Source organism: Lissotriton helveticus, chromosome 7 (genome assembly GCF_964261635.1).
Source record: "Lissotriton helveticus chromosome 7, aLisHel1.1, whole genome shotgun sequence".
Lineage (NCBI taxonomy): Eukaryota > Metazoa > Chordata > Amphibia > Caudata > Salamandridae > Lissotriton > Lissotriton helveticus.
In genome coordinates, this window is record NC_136068.1 from 569,389,558 (window position 1) to 569,411,568 (window position 22,011).

At 46.0% G+C, this 22,011-nt stretch overlaps 2 pseudogenes; both read left to right on the forward strand.

Annotated features, from left to right (window-relative positions):
• The first annotated feature begins 237 nt into the window (after positions 1–237).
• Positions 238–388, forward strand: LOC144771154 (5.8S ribosomal RNA; annotated as a pseudogene).
• A 1,361-nt stretch (positions 389–1,749) lies between these two features.
• On the forward strand, positions 1,750–3,249 carry LOC144771055 (28S ribosomal RNA; annotated as a pseudogene).
• The last annotated feature ends 18,762 nt before the right edge of the window (positions 3,250–22,011 follow it).

Sequence of the window (22,011 nt, forward strand, 5' to 3'; positions counted from 1 at the left end):
CAATGCTTGCCAATGGGGTGACCAGATGGTCAGGCTTCCCTGGAAGTCCATGTGAGGGCTCAAGACACGTTCACTCCAGGAGGTCGGGCACTTTCGGTGCAATCTGACTCTGAGAGGGGAAGCCTTGAACGGGGCACCCGGGCCGTCTTGCCGCGCGGGCGATGGACGGATAGCGTAGCCTTCTTCCCACCTCTCCTGCGCCAGCATGTGTGTGAACCTTTTTGAAAAGTTGCCTGTGACTCTTGGTGGATCACTCGGCTCGCACGTCGATGAAGAACGTAGCTAGCTGCAAGAATTACTGTGAATTACAGGACACATTGATCATCGACACTTGGAACGCACCTTGCAGCCCCAGGTTCCTCCCAGGGTTACGCGTTTCTGAGGGTCGCTCGATCGTCAGTCGCCCCTGGGCTTCCCCCGGGACATGGCTGGGGCTGTTGTAGGGTTAGCTACGCTTCCCTTTGTCCCTACACAAGGTCAGACCCCCCAATCTGGTAGCTTGTCTCCTTTCTGGTGAAGAATTGGCTTGGTAGTTTGGTCTGCCCTGTTCCCATGATGCACTGGGCCAGGGACAGACTAATTTGCATATAGCCAGGTTCTGAGCTGGGATGGGGCAGTGAGCTAAATAACGGTGATGGATCAAGCCCTGATCTTTGGACTGGGTAAGAGTGGTCTGCTTAATTCAGACACTCTGTTCATCACCACCCCCTTTTCTGAATCGTTTTTGGCCACTATAGGCGTGGCAGGGTATACTCAGACATGAGTCCCTTGCTCACTGCTCCATCAGGATTCAAGCAAGCTGGGCCGACGAGGCTGAAATGCCAGAAACCGGTCCCCGGTAGCTTGTCTCCTTTCTGGTGAAGAATTGGCTTGGTAGTTTGGTCTGCCCTGTTCCCATGATGCACTGGGCCAGGGACAGACTAATTTGCATATAGCCAGGTTCTGAGCTGGGATGGGGCAGTGAGCTAAATAACGGTGATGGATCAAGCCCTGATCTTTGGACTGGGTAAGAGTGGTCTGCTTAATTCAGACACTCTGTTCATCACCACCCCCTTTTCTGAATCGTTTTTGGCCACTATAGGCGTGGCAGGGTATACTCAGACATGAGTCCCTTGCTCACTGCTCCATCAGGATTCAAGCAAGCCGGGCCGACGAGGCTGAAATGCCAGAAACCGGTCCCCGGTAGCTTGTCTCCTTTCTGGTGAAGAATTGGCTTGGTAGTTTGGTCTGCCCTGTTCCCATGATGCACTGGGCCAGGGACAGACTAATTTGCATATAGCCAGGTTCTGAGCTGGGATGGGGCAGTGAGCTAAATAACGGTGATGGATCAAGCCCTGATCTTTGGACTGGGTAAGAGTGGTCTGCTTAATTCAGACACTCTGTTCATCACCACCCCCTTTTCCAGACCCCCCAATCGCCTGTGGCAGGGTCTCCCACCGGGTCCTGCCACGGAGGTACGCCACCGGTACGCCTAGCCCCACCCCGGGCCCAACAAAGGGTGCCTGGCTGTGTGCTGTGCAGGGCTGTCTGTGGTGTCACACCGGCTGCCTGCGAGCACGTGCCTTGGGCGCCCACCCCCGTGGCAGGCTTCCCAGGGAGGGTGAACCCCCTCCAGATCCCATCCGGGTAAAGAGGACACACACTGCTGGGACCCCAGGCCCCTGCTCCAGCAGGGGCCTGGCCTTCCCGGCGGCTCCCCCCAACGCTTTGGCATTTTTTCCAACTACGACCTTGGATCAGACGTGGCGACCCACTGAATTTAATTTTATTACTAAGCGGAGGAAAAAAAGAAACTAACCAGGATTCACACATTAACGGCGAGTGAAGAGCCCAGCACGGGAAATGTGGCATACAGAAGACCAACTCTCCAGCGTTGCTCAGGGGGCCCAAGTCCTTCTGATCCAAGCTCACCCTGCAGACGGTGTTAGGCCGGTAGCGGCCCCAGCAGGCCGGGATCGGGCCTACTCGGAGTCGGGTTGCTTGGAAATGCAGCCCAAAGTGGGTGGTAAACTCCATCTAAGGCTAAATATGAGTGCAAGACCGATAGCCAACAAGTACTGTAAGGGAAAGTTGAAAAGAAGTTTGAAGAGAGAGTTCAAGAGGGCGTGATACCCTTGAGAAGTAAATGGGTGGGGTCCGTGCAGTCCACCCGGAGGATTCAACATGGCAGGAAGGTCAGGGTGGAGGTCTGTAGCGGTCCTGATGGGCAACTCGGTCTTTTGCCCCTATACCCACGTTGGATGACCAATTGAACCGTTTAGTAGCTGTTTCCCTCAAATGTTTCCCTCAGGATAGCTGGCGCTCGGAGCCCCCAGTTTTATTTGGTAAAGCGAATGATTAGAGATCTTGGGGGTCAAAATGATCTCAACCTATTCTCAAACTTTAAATGGGTAAGGAGCCCGGCTCGCTGGCATGGAGCTGGGCATGGAGTGCGAGTACCTAGTGGGTGATAAGCAGAACTGACACTGCGGGATGAACCGAATGTTGGGTTAAGGTGCCCAATGCCGATGCTCATCAGACCCCAGAAAAGGTGTTGGTTGATATAGACAGCAGGATGGTGGCCATGGAAGTCGGAATCTGCTAAGGAGTGAGTAACAACACACCTGCCGAATCAACTAGCCCTAAAAATGGATGGCGCTGGAGCGTCAGGCCCATACCCGGCCGTCGCCAGAGCTGAGAGGTGCGGGGACTAAGCTGCAACGAGTAGGAGGGCTGCTGCGGTGCGCATGGAAGCCCGGGGCAGGGGCCCGGGTGGAGCCGCCACAGGTGCAGATCTTGGTGGTAGTAGCAAATATTCAAACGAGAACCTTGAAGGCCGAAGTGGAGAAGTGTTCCATGTGAACAGCAGTTGAACATGGGTCAGTCGGTCCTAAGTGATGGGCGAGCGCCGTTCGGCAGGGCCGGGCGATGCCCTCTGTTGCCCTCGGCCAATCAAAGGGAGTCTGTTTCAGATCCCCGAACCCGGATTGGCAGAGACAGGCGCCCTCACGGCATCCAGTGCGGTAATGCAAACAATCCCGGAGAAGCCGGCCGAAGCCCCGGGGAAAGTTCTCTTTTCTTTGTGAAGGGCAGGGCGCACTGGAATGGGTTTGCCCTGAGAGAGGGGCTTGAACCTTCGAAAGCATTGCAGTTCCGGCAGTGTCCAGTGAGCTCTCGCTGGTCCTTGAAAATCCGAGGGAGATGGTGTAAATCTTGTGCCGGGCCATACCCATATCCGCAGCAGGTCTCCAAGGTGAACAGCCTCTGGCATGTTGGAACAATGTAGGTAAGTCAAGTCGGCAAGTCAGATCCGTAACTTCGGGATAAGGATTGGCTCCAAGGGCTGGCTGAGGTGCGAAGCACAGCTGGGTGCGTACCGCGGCTGGACGAGGTGCTGCCCTCCTGGGTGGTGGTGACTCTAGATGCAAGCCGGGCCCTTCCTGTAGCTTGTGCCAGCTGCGATGTTCGCCTATCCCTGTGCACCCTCCCCGGGGCGTGGGGCCAGTGTTCTGCCTCGGCCGGTGCCTAGCAGCTGACTTAGAACTGGTGCGGACCAGGGGAATCCGACTCTTTAATTAAAACAAAGCATCGCAAAGGCCCGAGGCGGGTGTTGACGCAATGCGATTTCTGCCCAGTGCTCTGAATGTCAAAGTGAAGAAATTCATTGAAGCGCGGGAAAACGGCGGGAGTAACTATGACTCTCTTAACATATTCTCAGTTGTAGTGGCCTTTACCTACCAGTGGTACAGCTGGTAACTGCCTCTATAGTGCCAGACTCTGCGTTGAGACATCTATAGAGATAGGCCAAACAAGTTTCTATCATGGCAGCGAGCGTGATAATGAGAAATGGCGAAGCAGATGAACACAATTCCAGATGGGGTAGTTCCTAGAGAATCAAAACCCTGTTAAGATGGCGTAAGGAGGTGCTGTCTTTTCCAGAAATCATTAATCTCCTCACCGAATTTGACAAACCAGCACCCGCTTCAAACAATGCAACAAGCAACAACGATTCAGATCACGATATAGGCCCTAGTTCACCCTCCGAAGCAGAAGAAGACACAATAGTAGACCTCGGCGAAACCATAGTGTTTGTGGCCTCCTCAGCCAGGAATAAAAGTGTTACAACCAACTTTGAAAATATACCTGATGTGTACGAGGTCAGAAAGAATTAATAACAAAGACAAGTGACTACACAAAAAAGACACATATTGGAAATACCCAAACGAAAAGTATAAATGTGACTTGTGTGGAGACATATTGGGAACTTTTAAAGAATTGAGAAAACATGTCTCCAACACGCATAAAGGCTTCTATCTCAAAACGTATTGCTCTAAATGTGACAAAGAAGCCGAATACCACAATATTGCATGTCATTATGCCAAATGTAAAGGAAGACCTCAAAAAGGAGAGCTGCTGTTAGCGAGCAAAGGATACAAGCCTGTGTCCACGGGAACGAAGAGGAATCCCCTACACCTCCAGGAAACAGAAACAAGAATGTGATAGTGAACACACTCCTGACGACTGTCCCCTAAAAGTATGGGGGGAAAACCCAAGGAGTGTCCACCACTCTCCCCATACGAGGGGTTAGGTAACAGGGCAAATGTAGTTCGGTTGGTGTAGTCCAGGCTGTAAATATAAAAAACAGGGCAAGCACTGATATACTAAACACAAGGTACTAGATGTGATCAAAACATTGACATGCGTTGTTATGCCCCACAGGTCACTTACCCCAGTGAGGTCCACAGGATAACTTATGGTGAGTTCTTGCTGCAGGATATGGCCTGAGGGGAATGGTACCAGGCCGGAAAGACTTGAACTCGTGAAAGGACACACACGCACCTCACACACCTTGAAATAACAATAAAAGGGGGGAAAGGACTTGAGGTGCACTGGCCGGCTCTTACGGGGGATCAAGAGCGGAGCAGCTACATTCTCAAGAGGAGAGACACCCGGCCCGGGAAACTGTTCCGGGCGGAGCGCTCTCTCTCAGCTAGGAAAACGAACTAAAATAAGCCCCAAATAGAAGGTAAATTGAGTATGGGCTCCGCTAAGGAAACTCTGCTTAAAAGAGCGATTTCAAGGTTCTTGGTATGGGATTACATGGACCCAGTCTCTGGCCGAGGAAAACGCCCTCCAGCTGGAATGGAGATTGCAGGGCGGGACACCAGAGACCGATCCGAAAGGAGAGTAACCCACCGGATGGGAGAATTGTAAGAAGAGGATAGGTAATACTTGCTATGAAGACGGGGGCAGCGTATTACCAAAAGGATTCACGGGTTAGCAGCAGAGAGACGCCAGGAACAAAGCAGCGAGTGCCAAGAAAGCACGCCTCTCAGAACCAGGAAGTAGTAGGGGGCGTGGTACCCGGACAGTAAGCCAAGCAATGGCTACGTTCTGATGCACTGTCGGAACGTAGCCCCAGGGAGCGTCTACAAATTCCTATCTGTTGTGGAAATCCTGCCGTAGGGATCGTGGGTAAGGACATAAGGGGAACCTAAGGGGTAAGAACACATGTCAATGCCTTCCAGTGCGTCTGAGCCTCGAATTCCTAACAGCTGCAATTCCTGTGCACCTTCTGTGACCTCAGATTCGGATCAAAGATTGGAGTTTCACAACATGCTCGGCATTCACATCCAAGAGCGCAAAATTAGGCTAGACTAGCAGCACTAGCAAGTAGCAAACCATCAAAATTATGGTCACAGGCAGAACTACTGCTATTAGCAGAATGGGAAAAGGTGTATGAGAACAAGAGAAACATTAACGCGGTGATGGTTCCGCACTTTGAGAATAAAAACAGAAAACAAATTGCTGATTTTTTGCTCTTATCCCTTGTATCTCTTCTTTTTTCTGCAAAGGATGTACTGCAAGCATCCAATATCTCTGAGAATGACTCCTACGATGAACCAGAGATTTCTGTGGAAGGAACACTGGAAAGGCGCAGAGACTTTATCAATCGGAAACAAGCGCCAAAAATAAACAAGCATTGGAAATGCAATAGGTCTCGCATTAGGAAAGTTTGAGCTATTGGTCTTATAAATTACATTTTTTTTTATTTTATGTTGTTTTTTAAAATAGCTAAATTAATAGCTTTATCATTTACAATGCCAATAGTTATAACTTTCGCAAATGTGACACCTATAGCATTTGTAATGCTACATGTTTTGTATTTACGTGACTTAGATGTATTGATATTACAAATACAATGGCTTTTAATTTTTTACATAATTAATACTTAAATAATTTATTTAATTTGTAATGTCAATAGCTTAAACTTTTGTAAATAACTTTTGTGAAGATTATGTTCAGTGTTTTTTATTGTGACGAAAATCCAAGAACAGAAGTGAAATATTAACATCTTTTTGTGATTTGTAATAAAGCTTGAAAGCTTGAAAACAGCTTGAAAGATTGAAAGAACATATTTGAACCAGTGATGCTGTGGTGGTGCGGAGTGATACTGTGGTTGCGCTGAGTGATGCTGTGGTTGCGTTGAGTGATGCAGTGGTTGCGCTGAGTGATGCTGTGCTTGCGCTGAGTGATGCTGTGGTTGCGCTGAGTGATGCTGTGGTTGCGCTGAGTGATGCTGTGGTTGCGCTGAGTGAGCCAGGGAGACACGGACACTGAGACACAAACACTGAAACAGGGAGACATTGAGAAAGAGAGGGAGAAAATAACACAAAGGGAAAACAGAGAGAGAGACACACTGACAGAGCGAAGGAGACAGACACTGAGGGTGACATTGACATTGAGACAGAGAGACGCTAATACACAGAGAAGGAGACACCAACATTAAGACAGGGAGACACGGACACTGAGGCAGGGAAAAACGGCACAGAGAGGGAGACACCAACATGGAGATAGGGAGAAAACATTGAGACGGAGAAAACAACGCTGAGACAGGGAAAAATTGAGATAAGGAGACACTGGCAAAGAGAGGGAAGGTACAGACTCTGAGACGATGAGATACCGAGAGCAGACATTGGAGCAGGGAGACCTAGACAAGGACATATGGACACTGAGACAAGAAGACAGGGACACACTAAGATAGGAAGACACCAACTGTAATAGGAGAGGGAGACACTGATATGAAGATAGGGAGACACAGAGTAGGCGATATCAACATGGAGTAGGACACATTAATACTGAGACACCAACAGTGAGACAGGGAGCCATTGGCACAGGAAGACACATACACTAAGACTCAGACACACAGATTCAAGTAGACACCAACAGAGAGAGGGGGGGGGGAAGAGAGAGCACTAATGCTGTGACAGTGATATAAAGTGACCCAAGAAACAGTGAGACACACAAAAGATCAGGGAACCACAAGCATGGATGCTGGAGCGGAATGACACGGGACACAATGAGGAGCAAGCTGCAATGCTGGAAAAAAAGAAACTGAAGGTGCGCGGCTGCTAAAATGAAAGTGTGCCGTGCTTGTTTAAAAAAAAAACATAAAAATTGAAAGAAGCAAGGTGCAAGGAAAATAACGACGCGCAACGGCAATAAGGAGAAAGGCATGCCAATGTGATTGTTGGGAAATGTGAAGCTGATCCCCTCCCACTCTCCCCAATTTTTACAGACCAAGCTACACCCCTGGCAAAAGGAGCAAATGAGTTTGAAATCCGAGTTATAGTTTTCCTATTAAGTTATACAGTTGTGTTAACTCATGGTTTTGCATATGACAATTTATGAAGGAAAATCATCCGATCAACAAACATTCTAGTGTTAAAGTACATTGTTTTCTTGTTGGTGTGCTCAGGGTTTGTGTTTGACCGACTTATATAGCTGCGAGAAGAACGCGTGGGCCATTCCACGCAACTTTTAATGGGTGCTGCGTTTTCACCACACACAATCAACTAAACAAAAATATGTACCCTACTTTTCAAACAAAAATTACACTGTATAACCGCATGGAAATTTTAATTGTTCATGTTAGCAACAAAAATAACACTCTATAACCGCATGCGAATTTCAATTGCTCGTGTTAGCAAAAATGTATTACATGTGATTTAAGCAGTGTACAGATGCAAACATTCCCTGCCAAGTTGTAAAATAAATCACACGCCATGAAAAAAACAAGGCTTAAAAGAGGGCAGCGCCGAAGGCATGTAGGGTCGGGGTAACCCAGAGCCAATCCGTGACTGGCATTACAGGGATGGGAGCCCGGTCTGAAAAAAAAAACTAGAGATATTTAGAAAGAGGTATTTTGTTTCTGGTCCAAAATGTGTGGTAAACATTTTGTGGTTTAATATTTAGAGACACGGCGAGCTTTGTCTGCTTGGCATTCTCAGCAGAGATGTGGGGGATGCAGCAGCCCCCGGTGGAATGCTGCTGAGTATAGAAAAGAAAGAGCGATGAAAGGAGCGAGAGAGAGACAGGAAAGAGAAAAGAGCTAAAGGAAAGACAATAGGAAGAGAGCGAGTGGAAAGACGAAGGGGTTCAGAAGGACAGCAGAATTAAGGGGAAAAGAAAGGAGAAATGATCTTGAAGAAGAAGGACGAAGAGAAAGGTCACAGGGGAACAGGAAAATGAGAGAGAGGGAAAGAAGAGCTTAGATATTCATAAGCAGAGGGAAAGGATGGGAGAAGAAGCGACAACTCAGAAGGGAAGGAAAGGGGAGAAAAGGAATGAACTACGAGGGAAGGAAGATGATGACGAGAGGTGAAGAAAGAAGAAAGGGAAAAGTTGCCTGAAGGGGAAAAAGAATAGGAACATGAAAGGAAGTACATGAAACAAGCATTTGAATGCAATCGCGGCACCGAGCTGTAACTTGAGATGTTTACAGCTAAAGCACGAGTGCCGCGGCCCGCGATTGCATTGCAAATGAGAGGTGACACCGAGGGAGGGGGGTGGGTCCTGATGGGGCGGGGGAGTGGACCCTTTGATGCCGAGGCTCAGACAACAAATGGTGTGGCACACAGATTCAAGGAGACACCAACAGAGAGGGGGGGGGGGAGGAGAGAGCACTAATGCCGGGACAGTGTGTTTGACCAACTTATATAGCTGCAAAAAGAATGCGTGGGCCATTCCATGCAACTTTTAATGGGTGAAAAGCAGTGTTTTCACCACACACAATCAAATATGTCTAAACATGCTACAATCCCGTAAATGCACTACGAGAAAGTGCAGCAAATGCAGAGTGAGGTGAGGACCTCCTTGTTGTAACTCTCAATTAAAAAGAGCATCTGAGCTCTTCTAGGCTCTCTGCGCTCTGGAATATTTCGCATTTAGACACAAAAGTGAGGGCTCGAGGCTCGATGTTGTGAAGAAGCATTAAGAATGGCTTCGCTGTAAGGAGTACTTCTGTTTCATAATCATCTGCAGTGCATTAGGGCAAGAGTGATGAAGGCACACTTAAATATGTTTCCGCCGCCCAACGTAATCCCTCGCATGTGCAAAGTCAATAGTGTATTTCAAAAGAGGAGCAGCCCATGGAAGACGCTACAGTGCCTCGATGCGAAGAGTTGTATGAAGCACTACGAAGCGCTATGTAACTGAAGATGATCAAATAAGGCAATCTGATCAAGCTATTCGCCCTCCAAACGCGCTTCGCGCTTCGCCCTCCGAACGCGCTTCGGCGCCTCGCCAGTAATAGGAAGCTCTATATGAATCACTGTAAAGCGCTATGTAATGGAGCATGTTAAAAAAAGACAATCTGATAGCGCTATTCATTTTGATAAAGCATGAGCTAACCAAGTTCCGAAGAAACGTATTAAACACAAATAAATTGTGATGGGACACTTAAATATGTTTCCGCCGCCCAACGTAATCCCTCGCATGTGCAAAGTCAATTGTGTATTTCAAAAGAGGAGCAGCCCATGGAAGGCGCTACAGTGCCTCGATGCGAAGAGTTGTATGAAGCACTACGAAGCGCTATGTAACTGAAGATGATCAAATAAGGCAATCTGATCAAGCTATTCGCCCTCCGAACGCGCTTCGGCGCCTCGCCATTAATAGGAAGCGCTATATGAATCACTATGAAGCGCTATGTAATGGAGCATGATAAAATAAGACAATCTGATAGCGCTATTCATTTTGATAAAGCATGAGCTAACCAAGTTCCGAAGAAACGTATTAAACACAAATAAATTGTGATGGGTTAAACGAGGCTGGCAACAATCTTCTGGGTGTCATCTAGAAACCGGTCTTTCAAATTCAGCATCATCCTGGGAGTGTGTGTCGGAGTTGAGAGCGAGGAGAAAGTGAGGCGGCGGGGAGAGGAAAACAAGAATACATGCGACTGCAGAGACAGGCGGGGAGAGGAAAACAAGATAAAAACCGGACTTTCAAATTCAGCATCATCCTGGGAGTGTGTGTCGGAGTTGAGAGCGAGGAGAAAGTGAGGCGGCGGGGAGAGGAAAACAAGAATACATGCGACTGCAGAGACAGGCGGGGAGAGGAAAACAAGATAAAAACCGGACTTTCAAATTCAGCATCATCCTGGGAGTGTGTGTCGGAGTTGAGAGCGAGGAGAAAGTGAGGCGGCGGGGAGAGGAAAACAAGAATACATGCGACTGCAGAGACAGGCGGGGAGAGGAAAACAAGATAAACAAGACGGAGGGAAGAGAGGGGAGGGGGGAGGAGAAGTGCGACAGGGGAAATGCGAGACGGCGGGGAGGGGGCGGAGCGGGTAAACAAAGACGGACGTGCACGCGCTTTTAAGCTCAATGCACATGCGCATTGAGCTTAAAAGTCACGGGCACTGCAAGGAATCGCCACGATTCCTTGCAGTGTGGATAAAGAGCGGATAAGTCCCAATACTCTCGCCTTGCTCGATGCGCATGCGCATCGACAGGCGAGACCTAAAAACTTTGAACTGAATGATAGAATCACAGACGTCGAGAGGTACACCAAAAACATCCAGCATCATGATGCTGCTATGGATCTGATGGATGAGATAGTGACTTATATCTCAGAAAATTTACCAATGATATAAGTCCTGTACCAGCAAATCGTACCGAACCAGCGAGCGAACCCAATAATGAGCTTATGAACCCTGCTCAAGATGAGCAACAGACTGCCTCAGTACAAAACAAGATAGCAAAAAAAGATAAGAAAAATGGAAGGCTCAATCGGACACACAAGAAAAATTATGCAAAAGCAAAGGGCAGCTACAAAGAATGCCATGCAATGTTTTAAAAAGACAAAAAGAAAATTGCCAGGATAATCACTGATGGGGCAGAAGATGCCACCTGCCAAATCAGTGCTGATGAAATCTTCCAATATTATAAAGACATACTTGAAAAAGAAAACAAAAAAATCCCAAATTCATCCTAATTGATTGGATACCGGATGAATGGGAAATTGGAAGACTGTGTAAAGATATTTCACTGCTTGAAATAACCAAAGCCTTCGATGAATCTGATCTAAAGAAAGCATTGGGGCCTTTCAAGATTGACCTGAATGACTTGAATAACATGCATAACAAGCAACCAAGACTGCTGCCCAGAATCTTATCGTCTTGATTATCAATGAGAAGAGTACTAGAAAGTATTAAAAAGAACCGGTCGATATTGATAAATGTACCGATTTGCGAACTTAAAAAAATCAGTCATTAGAGGAGAATTACCATCTGTATGGCATTCATGAGTTGTTCACGAAAATACTAGCTAAAAGACTCAGCTCTTTTGTTGACCTAGATACGAGACAAAAAGGCTTCATGAAAGTGAGAGGTTGTCTCGAAAAACTGACTCTTCTGCAAAACATCATAAAAGGGGCACGAAAGAACAAAAGTTTGTTAGCAGTGGTGTTCATAGATAACCATTGTCACATTTTACAAAGGCTTTTGAGATGACAGAGTCAGGGTCTTGAAAGGCACAGAGTTCCATCATACATCAGAGACATAATAAAAGACTTATACACTGACTCAACAACTTTTTCAAGGGAAAAAACAATGAAGAAACTCCAGAAATAACAATGAAATCGGGAGTTAGGCAAGGTGACTCTTTATCCCCACTGTTGTTTAACATTGCCATGGATCCTTTGATCTGTGATCTTCAGAAAGAAGGCAAGGGCTTCACATTCAAGTCTGATGGTCTCATTGAGCAAATCACCGCTCTTGCCTTTGCCGATGACATTGCAGTACTCAGCAACACCTGGGAAGGAATAAGTATGAATCTGAAAATCATTGAAAAATTCAGTAAAAGAACAGGCTTAAAACTTAATGTGAAAAAAACACATGCATTTTATGTAAGTCATCATAAAGATAAGATCCTGGTCAACAACTGTAAACCATGGCAATTTGAGAGACAAAATATTGAAAACATTCATCCAGGAGAATGTGAGTGATACCTCGGATTGAACTTTGACCCACACACCGGCCATTCAAACAACAACAAAATTAATGAGGTTCTTGTTGACTGGGCTCAAAAACTCTGCAATTTACCACTTAAGCCCACGCAAAAAATGTAACTTTTATGTCACTATTTGATCCCTAAACTGTCATTTAAACTGGAAATGACAGGAACTGAGGCTCAAACTTTAAACATCCTGGATCAAACAATAAAAAGTATGTCAAACATGTCCTACACCTACTTGCATACACATGTGATAGTCTCATGTATTTGAAAAAATCCTTTGGGGACCTCAGCATACCAAAGTTATGTACAATGGTCTAAATTAAATCAATAGTTTATTGTATCTGAGGGAATCTCCATATCTGTACATAGCTCATTCATTCATGTAGCACGAGAAGTAATCAATGAAGAAATTGTTAGCATCATCAAAACACACACACTCAACATCTTAGACAGTAGATTTTTGAGTTATAAATTGAATTTGCTAGCAACATATGATTGGAGGAAAGAGGATTTTTGAGTTATGAATTGAATTTGCTAGCAACATATGATTGGAGGAAAGAGGAATTTGAGAAATGGGTACATCTCCCTGTCCAAGGTGATGGTATAAAATACTTGGAAAGTAATCCGACCTCAAATTTCTGGATCAGCAAGCACAATAAAATGAAAGAAAATCAATATATAGCTGCACTGATGTTGAGAGCAAATATTATGTATACTAGAGAAACCATCACTAGGGGAAGAAATTGTACATTTGCTACTTGTCGGTACTGCATAGATGTGTGCGAAACAATTTCACATATTTCAGGTGCATGACCTAAAACCGAGGACAGAAGGATAAAAAGGCATAACAAAGTGTTGGAATTGCTCATTGATAGAGCAAAAAGGTGTGGGTGGAAGACATACAGAGAACCTCATGTTAAAAATAGTCAAGGTGAACTAAGAAAACCAGATGTAGTGTTCACCAAAAATGGTACTGCTGTAGTGATTGATGTTTCAAATCGTTATGAAAAGTCACAGAATTCCCTTAAATTAGCGTTCAAGAGTAAAGTTAAATACTATCAGGATCTATCGCAGCAAATCAAAGGGGCATATTATCAAGAACTGTGTTAAAATTATTGCCGCTTTAGTGGCAGGAAACTGCAGGCTATAGCCGCGATAATAGGCTTGATAATATGCCCTTGTGAATTCCCATAGAAGCCCAGGTTCACACTAGAACCTGGGCTTCCATGGGAATTCTCAAGGGCAGATTGTCAAGCCCATTATCGCCGTTTTGGCGGCAGTTTCCTGCCGCTAAAGAGGCGATAATTTTAGCACCGTTTCTGATAATATGCCCCAAAGATCTTACAAAATGTAACACTGTAAGATTTCATGGCTTTATTGTCGGTTGTCCGGGTATTTGGACTCAATGTAATGATGTTGCTCAGGCTGATCTTGGTCTGCAAATATTGTTCCCATTCAAGAAGAATATTAGCCTGACTACTTTAATGGACACTCTTAAAATGTGCCAAGTATTCATGGACAATTACATTTTGAGATTAATGCCGAGATGTACACTATCGTACAGCACACATCACTCTCACAAAACATATTGTTTTAAAATGTTGATTCATTATTATTTAAACGTATTTAACAGTTACATAATAGTTATAGTTGACACAAGAATTAGCATAGATGTGCAATTTATAGATGAGTATTTTTATAGATGTGTGCTTATAATAAGTTAGATACAAAGTGTACATCATGATTATCGAAATGTCTTGAATGAAGACTAGGTCTTAAATAATTACATACATATATTCACTACATATTTCATTGATTACTGATGTCCTGCGAATCATACTTAATTTCACAAGACTGTTCGTAGAGAATTTTTATATTGTTTGAATAGTACTGCATGGTGTACTATCTATGGCCTATACGTCATCCCAGTTCCAGTGAGGACAGCTTACAGTGTGGCTGTACTCCGGAGCGAACAAATGTTGTATTGTTGGAAGCAAAACCGATTTGACGCTGATGGGTAGCATAATAACCCAGAATGAGCCACCGCGAGGTGGTATAGATAGCCAAACGCCTCATCATCTAATTAGTGATGCGCATGAATGGATGAACAAGGTTCCACTGTCCCTATCTACTATCTAGCGAAACCACAGCCAAGGGAACGGGCATGGCAGAATTAATGGGGAAAGAAGACAGCTGAGCTTGACTCTAGTCTGGCACTGTGAAGAGACATGAGAGGTGTAGGATAAGTGGGAGGCCCTCGGGCTGCTGGTGAAATACCAGTACTCTTATTGTTTTTTCACTTATCCAGTGAGGCGGGGGGCGAGCCCCATGGGGGATCGCGCTTCTGGCTCCAAGCGCCCGGCACCCACCTGGCATGACTCGGTTTGGGGTCAGTGACTGATGGGGAGTTTGACAGGTGTACAGCCCCAGTCAAACGATAACGCAGATGTCCTAAGGCGAGCTCTGGGAGGACAGAAACTGCGTGCAGAGCAGAAGGGCAAAAGCTCGCTTCATCTCGATTTTCTGTATGAATACAGACTGTGAAATCGGGGCCTCACAATCCTTCTGACTGTTTGGGTTTCAAGCAGGAGGTGTAGGAAAAGTTATCACTGGGGTAATTTGCTTGTGGCGGCCAAGCGTTAGGAGAAGGCCAGCAGCAAGAGACATCTAGCACTGCAGTGGGGCCACCTACAAAGCCACCACCCACACAACTAGGAAGAGGCCCTTCAAGCAATCCTTGCACGCGAAGCAGTCTGTGGAGTGAGCGACATTTACACATCTGCAGCATCACCAGCCTGTGGGTCTCAGTGCCCTGAGCCCCTATTATAGCAGAGAGTATTTCACTACTCATGCACGTGCCTGGAGTTGTCTGCACATGTCTGGTGGTATTTTGTAATGCAAAAGTGCCACAACAGTTCAGCCAACTGTTAGAATTGGGGGTCTCTGGTTGGCACAGGTAGGTACTTGTGACAAGCAGGGACCCTCTCCTCTAGTCAGGGCAAGGGAATTACCCTCTTAAAATAACCCCTGCTCACCCTGTAGGCGGCATGGCGCAAGCAGTCAGGGCTAGTTCAGAGGCGATGTAAGTCAAGCATTTGTGACCACATACAGTAACCCAGTGACAACACTACAAATGGACACCAAACAAGGTTTTATATAAAAAATAAGTATACTTTATATAGAATTATCACAAGACCAATGAACGACAAAAAGCATCCACAGTACTATTACATTTCAAGAGTTCTGGTTAAAAAGGGGTAAATCAAAGTTCTGCGCGAGTCGGTAGCCTTGTCCGGCTACGGCGTGCTGAAAGAACACAGATTCTAACAAATCCAGCGGACCGCGGCGGTCCGGGCCCACCCAAATGTCGACAGACTCAAACACAGTACCTTTTCCTTGAGGCAGCTGGCACGGATGTGCGAGCCGGTTCCGGTATTCGTCGCGGTGTATAAAAAGAAAGCGTTGCAGGTCACGGTGTCCCTTCCGTCGCGGTGCAGGCTACGACTCGTTGACGGCGTCGGTGAGCTCAGAGCTTGCGTTGTTCGGGGCGGACGTTGCTCGTTGCGGTGCTTTCAGCTTTACGGTGCGGCGTTCGAGCCGGAGTTTGGGAGCTGGCGTCGGTCAGGCCGGCAAGCGTTGCGAGTCGGGCAGTGCGTCGCGAAGTGTGCGAGATGGTGTCCACCTCCGGTGCGGTCACAGGACTCGAAGTCAGCAGCAGTGACCGCGTCGGTCAGACCAGTTCGATTCGGTGTAGCGAGGCGTTGCACGTTGCGGTGTCCTTCCTGTTGCGGTGCAGGCTACGGCTCATTGACGGAGTCAAGACGGAGTCGATGAGCGCAGAGCTTGCGTTGTTCGAGGCAGACATTGCTCAGTGCGGTGCCAACAGGACACCGGGCCAGTCGTGAGAGTCGGTCACAGCTCCCTGCCTCTGTAGCCACTGGAATAGTAGCAATTCACAAAGGCTGGTGAAGTCCACTGGTCCTGGGACTTCGGTCAGGGGGCAAACTCTTTTCCAAGCCCTTGGAGATCTTTTTAGCACAAGTTGAAAAGAAAGGGTAACATCCACAAAGTCCTTTCTCCTCTCTAGGCAGCCAGGCAACTACTGCAGGCCAATCCCCCAAGCAGCACTTCAGCTTGGGAATAGTCTCTCCTCAGTTTCTTCAGGTTCCTTCTCCTCAGCAGAGGTTTCTTGTCAGTTCCAGGAGTGATCTAATTTCATGGGATCAGGGTCCCAATACTTATACCCCAAAATCCTTTGTTCTCTGAGGGGAGAGGGGCCTGTGCCCAGTCCAAACCAGTTCTGAAGCTCTCTGTTTACCAGACTGCTCCTTTTCTTTCACAGTTCAGGGCAGGAACATCAGAAGCCCCACAGGAGGTGGAGCCAGCATTGTGGAAGGTAAGTACAGCCCTGGAGCACTTTGTTGACATTCTTCCTTCTCTTCTTTCAGTGTGCAGGGCAGAGACATCAGACGCACCACAGGGGGTGGAGCCAGCACTGTGGGGGGCGGGCACAGTCCTATTCAGGTCCCAGGTGCAACTCCGCCCTCCTATCTAGATGCAGATCTCTCAATTCACCACCGGGCAGACCCAGCCTGTCTCCTGGAATTCCCCAGTCCTGTCACACACAAACTCAGACAAGGAGTACACAACCTAGCAGAGACAGGCTCAAATGGTTAGGCAAGCAAATACCTACTTTCTAAAAGTGGTATTTGCAAACACAGAATAATAAAATACATCTTTTAGTAAAGTTTATTTTAAAATTCTGAGTCCAGGCGTACTAAACTCGAATTTCTACCACGTTCTCGGAGTCTGCTAGGATTATAAACATGTAATAATCCAGCAACCCATTGTAGCCTATGAAAAACGAAAATGGCTGCAATTCACTATTTGGACATGTCACACACATCGGGGCTTGTCCTACCTCATACTTACAATGCACCCTGCCCTTGGGCCTACCATAGGGGTGACTGATATGAAGAAAAGAAAAGGTTTAGGGACTGGCAAGAGGGATCACTTGCCCAGTCAGCATGCCAGTACCAGACTGCACACAGGCTCTGCAATGGCAGACCTTAGACACATTTTACAAGGCTGCTTCTGTGGGTGGCACAACCAGTGCTGCAAGCCCACTAGCAGCATTTGGATTTACATGCCCTGGGCACACTCAGTGCACTGTACTAGGGTCTGACAAGTAAACCCAATAGTCAATCATGGAATCACTAATCAATATATACATTAATTTACAGTAGGGAGAGTATATGCACTTTAGCACTGATCAGCAGTGGTAAAGTGCCCAGAGTCATAAAATAGCCAACAACAGGTCAGAAAAAATATAGGAGGAAGGTAAAAAGTTCAGGGATGATCCTGCAAAAAGGGCGAAGTCCAACACAAACATTCTGTGAGGATACACTGCCGGAGTTGTAGAACTGTGAACATGGTAACAATGATCATGAACTGTTGTTTTAAGATAAAGCCCTGCACCCATGCATCCGAAGGGGTTATTGCAACCCAGTAACTCCCAGGCCCCATATCACTCCCATCTGACGTGCAATGAACAGTCACATTCCATGCCACTGAAATAAATGCATTTCTTCCACAGATAACCTTCCACTACAGATTGAGGAAGCTGGGGGCAATAAGAGAAGCTATCGGAAGGACACAGTTCAGACCACAGTGGAGAAACACCAAATGCTATCTCTTTTCTGAGTTTTCATTACTTTGTGGCAAAGTGCTCCATCTCATCTGCAGACGTCACACCACCCAAGTTTTACTGTGAGAAGACCCCAAGCACACGTTGCTACAAGGTGACACTGAACCATGCCTGGTGCCACAATGCACACAGGGCTAAGCAAGACAGCATGATTACAGAATCACACCCTCCCTCATAATGGAGAGGGGGAGATTCCACTCTTTAGAGAAATCTATGTTGGTGGTGCACCACGAACTATTGGCTATGGAGGCTCTTAGAGGTAAAGTGGATAATTGGCACACCAACATCAGCAACGGCTTCAGTAATGTATCGACCAGCATGGATACTCTTAGAGAGGTCATTACAGCAAGTTGTACTACTTTCAGTAATGACAGTTTCACTCAAAACAAGCATTGAGATAACCAATAGGTCTCGCCTTTGGGACTTTATAAGTGCTTAGTTATCCAGCACAATAGCCATGCAACACTTGATGTTGTTGCACCAAGAATAAACACTTATAAGGTCCCAAAGGCGAGACCTATTGGCTATGCCAATGCTTGTTTTTATTTTATTTCATGTTTGGTCTTTTATATTCCTTTAATCTGTCCTCATTTCCAAGCTGAAACCACTGCAATAAATACATTGTAATCCATAAAAATATGCATGGATGTCACTGAGGAAGGAACAGAGAACGTGGCAAAAAAGCTGTCAATGTTTTGCAGCCGGTTAGTTTCTCGGGCAGTGGGGGAAAGCTCAAGATTCCCTTAAAGGCCCAATTCTGCAGCATGAATGTCATATTCAGATTTCACGAGCACATGTATGTAAAGAGTTTACATACAATTCTACATCCTCATAGGGGAGGAAGGTTGATTCCATGTGAATCTATGAAAGGTACCAACACTGAAAAACTGTAGAGGCAGATACTTTACTTTTCAGTCTTGCTGAAACAGGTTATAATAGCAGTAGGTCCGCTCTAGACGCTGTCCTAAACAGCACATCCAAGCAGCAGTTCTAGAGAAAGTGCATCTACAAGAGTGAAACCTTGCACATTTCAAGAAAAAGTACTACTGCAACGAGTGCCAGAATAGCTCCGCTTACTCTGGACGAGCCTGCCGAGAATCCACATGAGAATTGTCTACTGGACTTGTTAAAGGACCATTATGCAGGCTGCAATCCATTCATTTCTTGATAAGAATCGGCTTGTTCTTTATAGTTCTGTTCAAATTCATGAAATGCTGTTGTTTTGACACGTACAATCTGAGTTCTTTCTTGCCATCTTATGAACTCACAGAGATCTCCGCCAAGAATGTGGACTCTAAAATAACATATGGCAGCTCACTGTTGATTGAGATGGAATTATGGATAAATCTTCATAGAGCTGAACCTGGGAGTAAGCAACAATATTACTTTGCCCTTGAAGAATTTGGTTTGTGGTTCCATGAACAAGGAGGTGTGTATTTTTCAGGAGGCTTGTCCTGCCAATCAAATGCTCATTTCCAATGTCTCCATCTTTATATCTGCTTTTTGCAGTGGTCACATAAACAGTGCTCAATGAGACGATTAAGGCCCCTGGAACGGAATGGCTAGTGGTCACTGTAGACAAGGATCAAAATCGACTGTCCATAAATTCTTTACCTATATGTTGCGAGAAGGGAGGCATGGACCTTCATCTTTCCCACATTTATGAATGGCTGTCATGTGAACTTGCCTAGACAAGAGTAAGCAGAGCAGAAATAGAGGTGGAGAGACGGAAACTGGATGTCAATATTTGGCTTTGCACCAATAGGAGAATCTTGCCTACTGGAGCCGGTACATTTTCCGGTGCTGCTCCCAACAATTCTCTGGGACATCGAGGCTGCTGAACTCAAAGTGCTTCAGAGTCATGTCAAGTTCGACAATTCTGGCTTGTGGGCCAGACCCTGCCTCTCCCCCTTCATCAGCAGAGTCGGTGGTTGGACCTTGAGCCAATGCGTTCCATCTGCTGAGAATGGGTGAATATCTATGTAACAAAACTGACTGGCAAAGGCTATGAAAATCAGTATGCATTACACTAGTTTAAGTTTAGTGATCTTCTTTGAAATAAGGAGAATGTGGGTAAAGACATAGGCCAATGATCAAGCATGTGTCATGGAAAACACCAGGTAAGTCCCCAGTAGTCAGCGCTTAAGGACATCAAACAAGATGCCCTCTTCTTTTCTAAAGCGAATCATGATAGTCATGTTGTCAGGCTGTAAAAATCGAATCAAGAAAGAGGCGCAATTAAAGGAGTACATCTCAAATATCTTGTTTATTTCTCTTCGAACACTTGGCCGACATCTGTTTCGCGATGCATGATGGCTTCCTAAGGGCCACAGTTACAATCCATAATAAACTTCCTCGACTAGCTGTGGATCAAAGACAGATACCAGTTCAAGACTTTTTAGGAGGGGCAGCACCTAGATTTAGGAATAACTTCCTCCAGGGGGTAATACCCTCAGTACTCAGTACAGCTTCCTCACACACTTATTTTGGGATAAGTAAAATAATTTGTAATAAACCACAAAGGATTGCCTCAGAATGTTTATGCAAGGTCATTGTTACATCAGTCTGTCAATCCCCAGGCTTCAGATGCATTCATTGTAAATAAATTCTATTAGGCCTCCTAAATAACTCTCCAGAGTGAAACCAGATCATATCACTCGCTGAGACAGGGAGCATTCAACACCTTTGAAAGAATGTCGAACCACTATGTAATAATGTATTAAGAGTTTATTGCTTTTTTGAACACAACGTGTTCTGGTATATACAATGTGTAATGTGTTCTGACGGCGACAATGACTTGGTCCATGCAATGAAGAACAACAAAAATAAATAAATAACTAGGAGCATACCTGTGACTCCCTGGCCATAGCTCGCACTAAACACAACCAGATGATGGACGGAGTGCTGAAACTTTTCAACCACTCAGCCCCAGTCACAGATCTGAGTATAATTCATCGTTCTTTTTCTCACTATGCCACCTCAGTTTGGACTCAGCCATGTGAAAATCAGTCCTGACCCTGCTCCAAGCCGGGTCCTCCCTGGACCAGAAACAAGCATCCTAGAACCGGTTTCGGTGTATCACCCCTCATCAGCCATGATAGCTTGAATCCAGTGGCACAGCGAGCAAGGGATGCACATCTGGGCATACCCTTGGCCACTTAGCACGAAAATAGCAAACACAAGAAGATGATGGACGGAGTGCTGAAACCAGTGTCTTCATGCCAAACAAACAGATCTTTAGCTTGAAAGCGGCATCCTTCATCCTCTTGCCCTTTCGTAGGACTAGATACTCAACGTTTGGAGGCAGATAGCTACAAGCTAGGGACGCCTCTTTTATCTTGATTACTGATCTAATGCAGCACAGAAAGTAATCCATGAGCCTAGATCCTCAACAAGTTCACTGGCCGTTCAGATGCCAAAGCCATGCCTCCGGCTCACCTCAGTCTGGCAAGTGCATGGACTCACGGCACTCCAGGGCTTTACCAATCTATATCAGCACAGTTACTACCAACAGCCTTTCAACCATGTGCTCCAAAGAGTTCCATGGAACCGAATGAAACCGTAGCACTATGCAACTTCATCAAGGGTATGAAGCTCCACATGATGATACAAACCATGGCATACCTACTTGCTCGACCACCTGAAAAGTGCTATGTGGCGCCAAAGTTGTAGGAAAGTCCTATGGACATAGTAATACCATACAGTGCAAACTCGCGAGGGGCTATTGAATACCTGGCTGGACACCCCACGAATCCACCTAGGTGGACTCCACTATGCTGCTTCTTTCTTATGTTCACTAACTTTTGCGCACCCGAAAACCGTTTAACGGAGTTGTGCAGTGACACTCAGAACCACACATTAAAATCATGAATCTTAGATGAAATTCATTGATCCCTAATGTGCGGAAGAAAGATTCAGTCAGGCTAATCCATATGTCAGAGACACTTGATAGAACCACAGAAAAAGAAGAAAAATGAAGTTAGCACAGAAATCACATTTGAAGTCGTCCGGATTCGAATCTGCCTT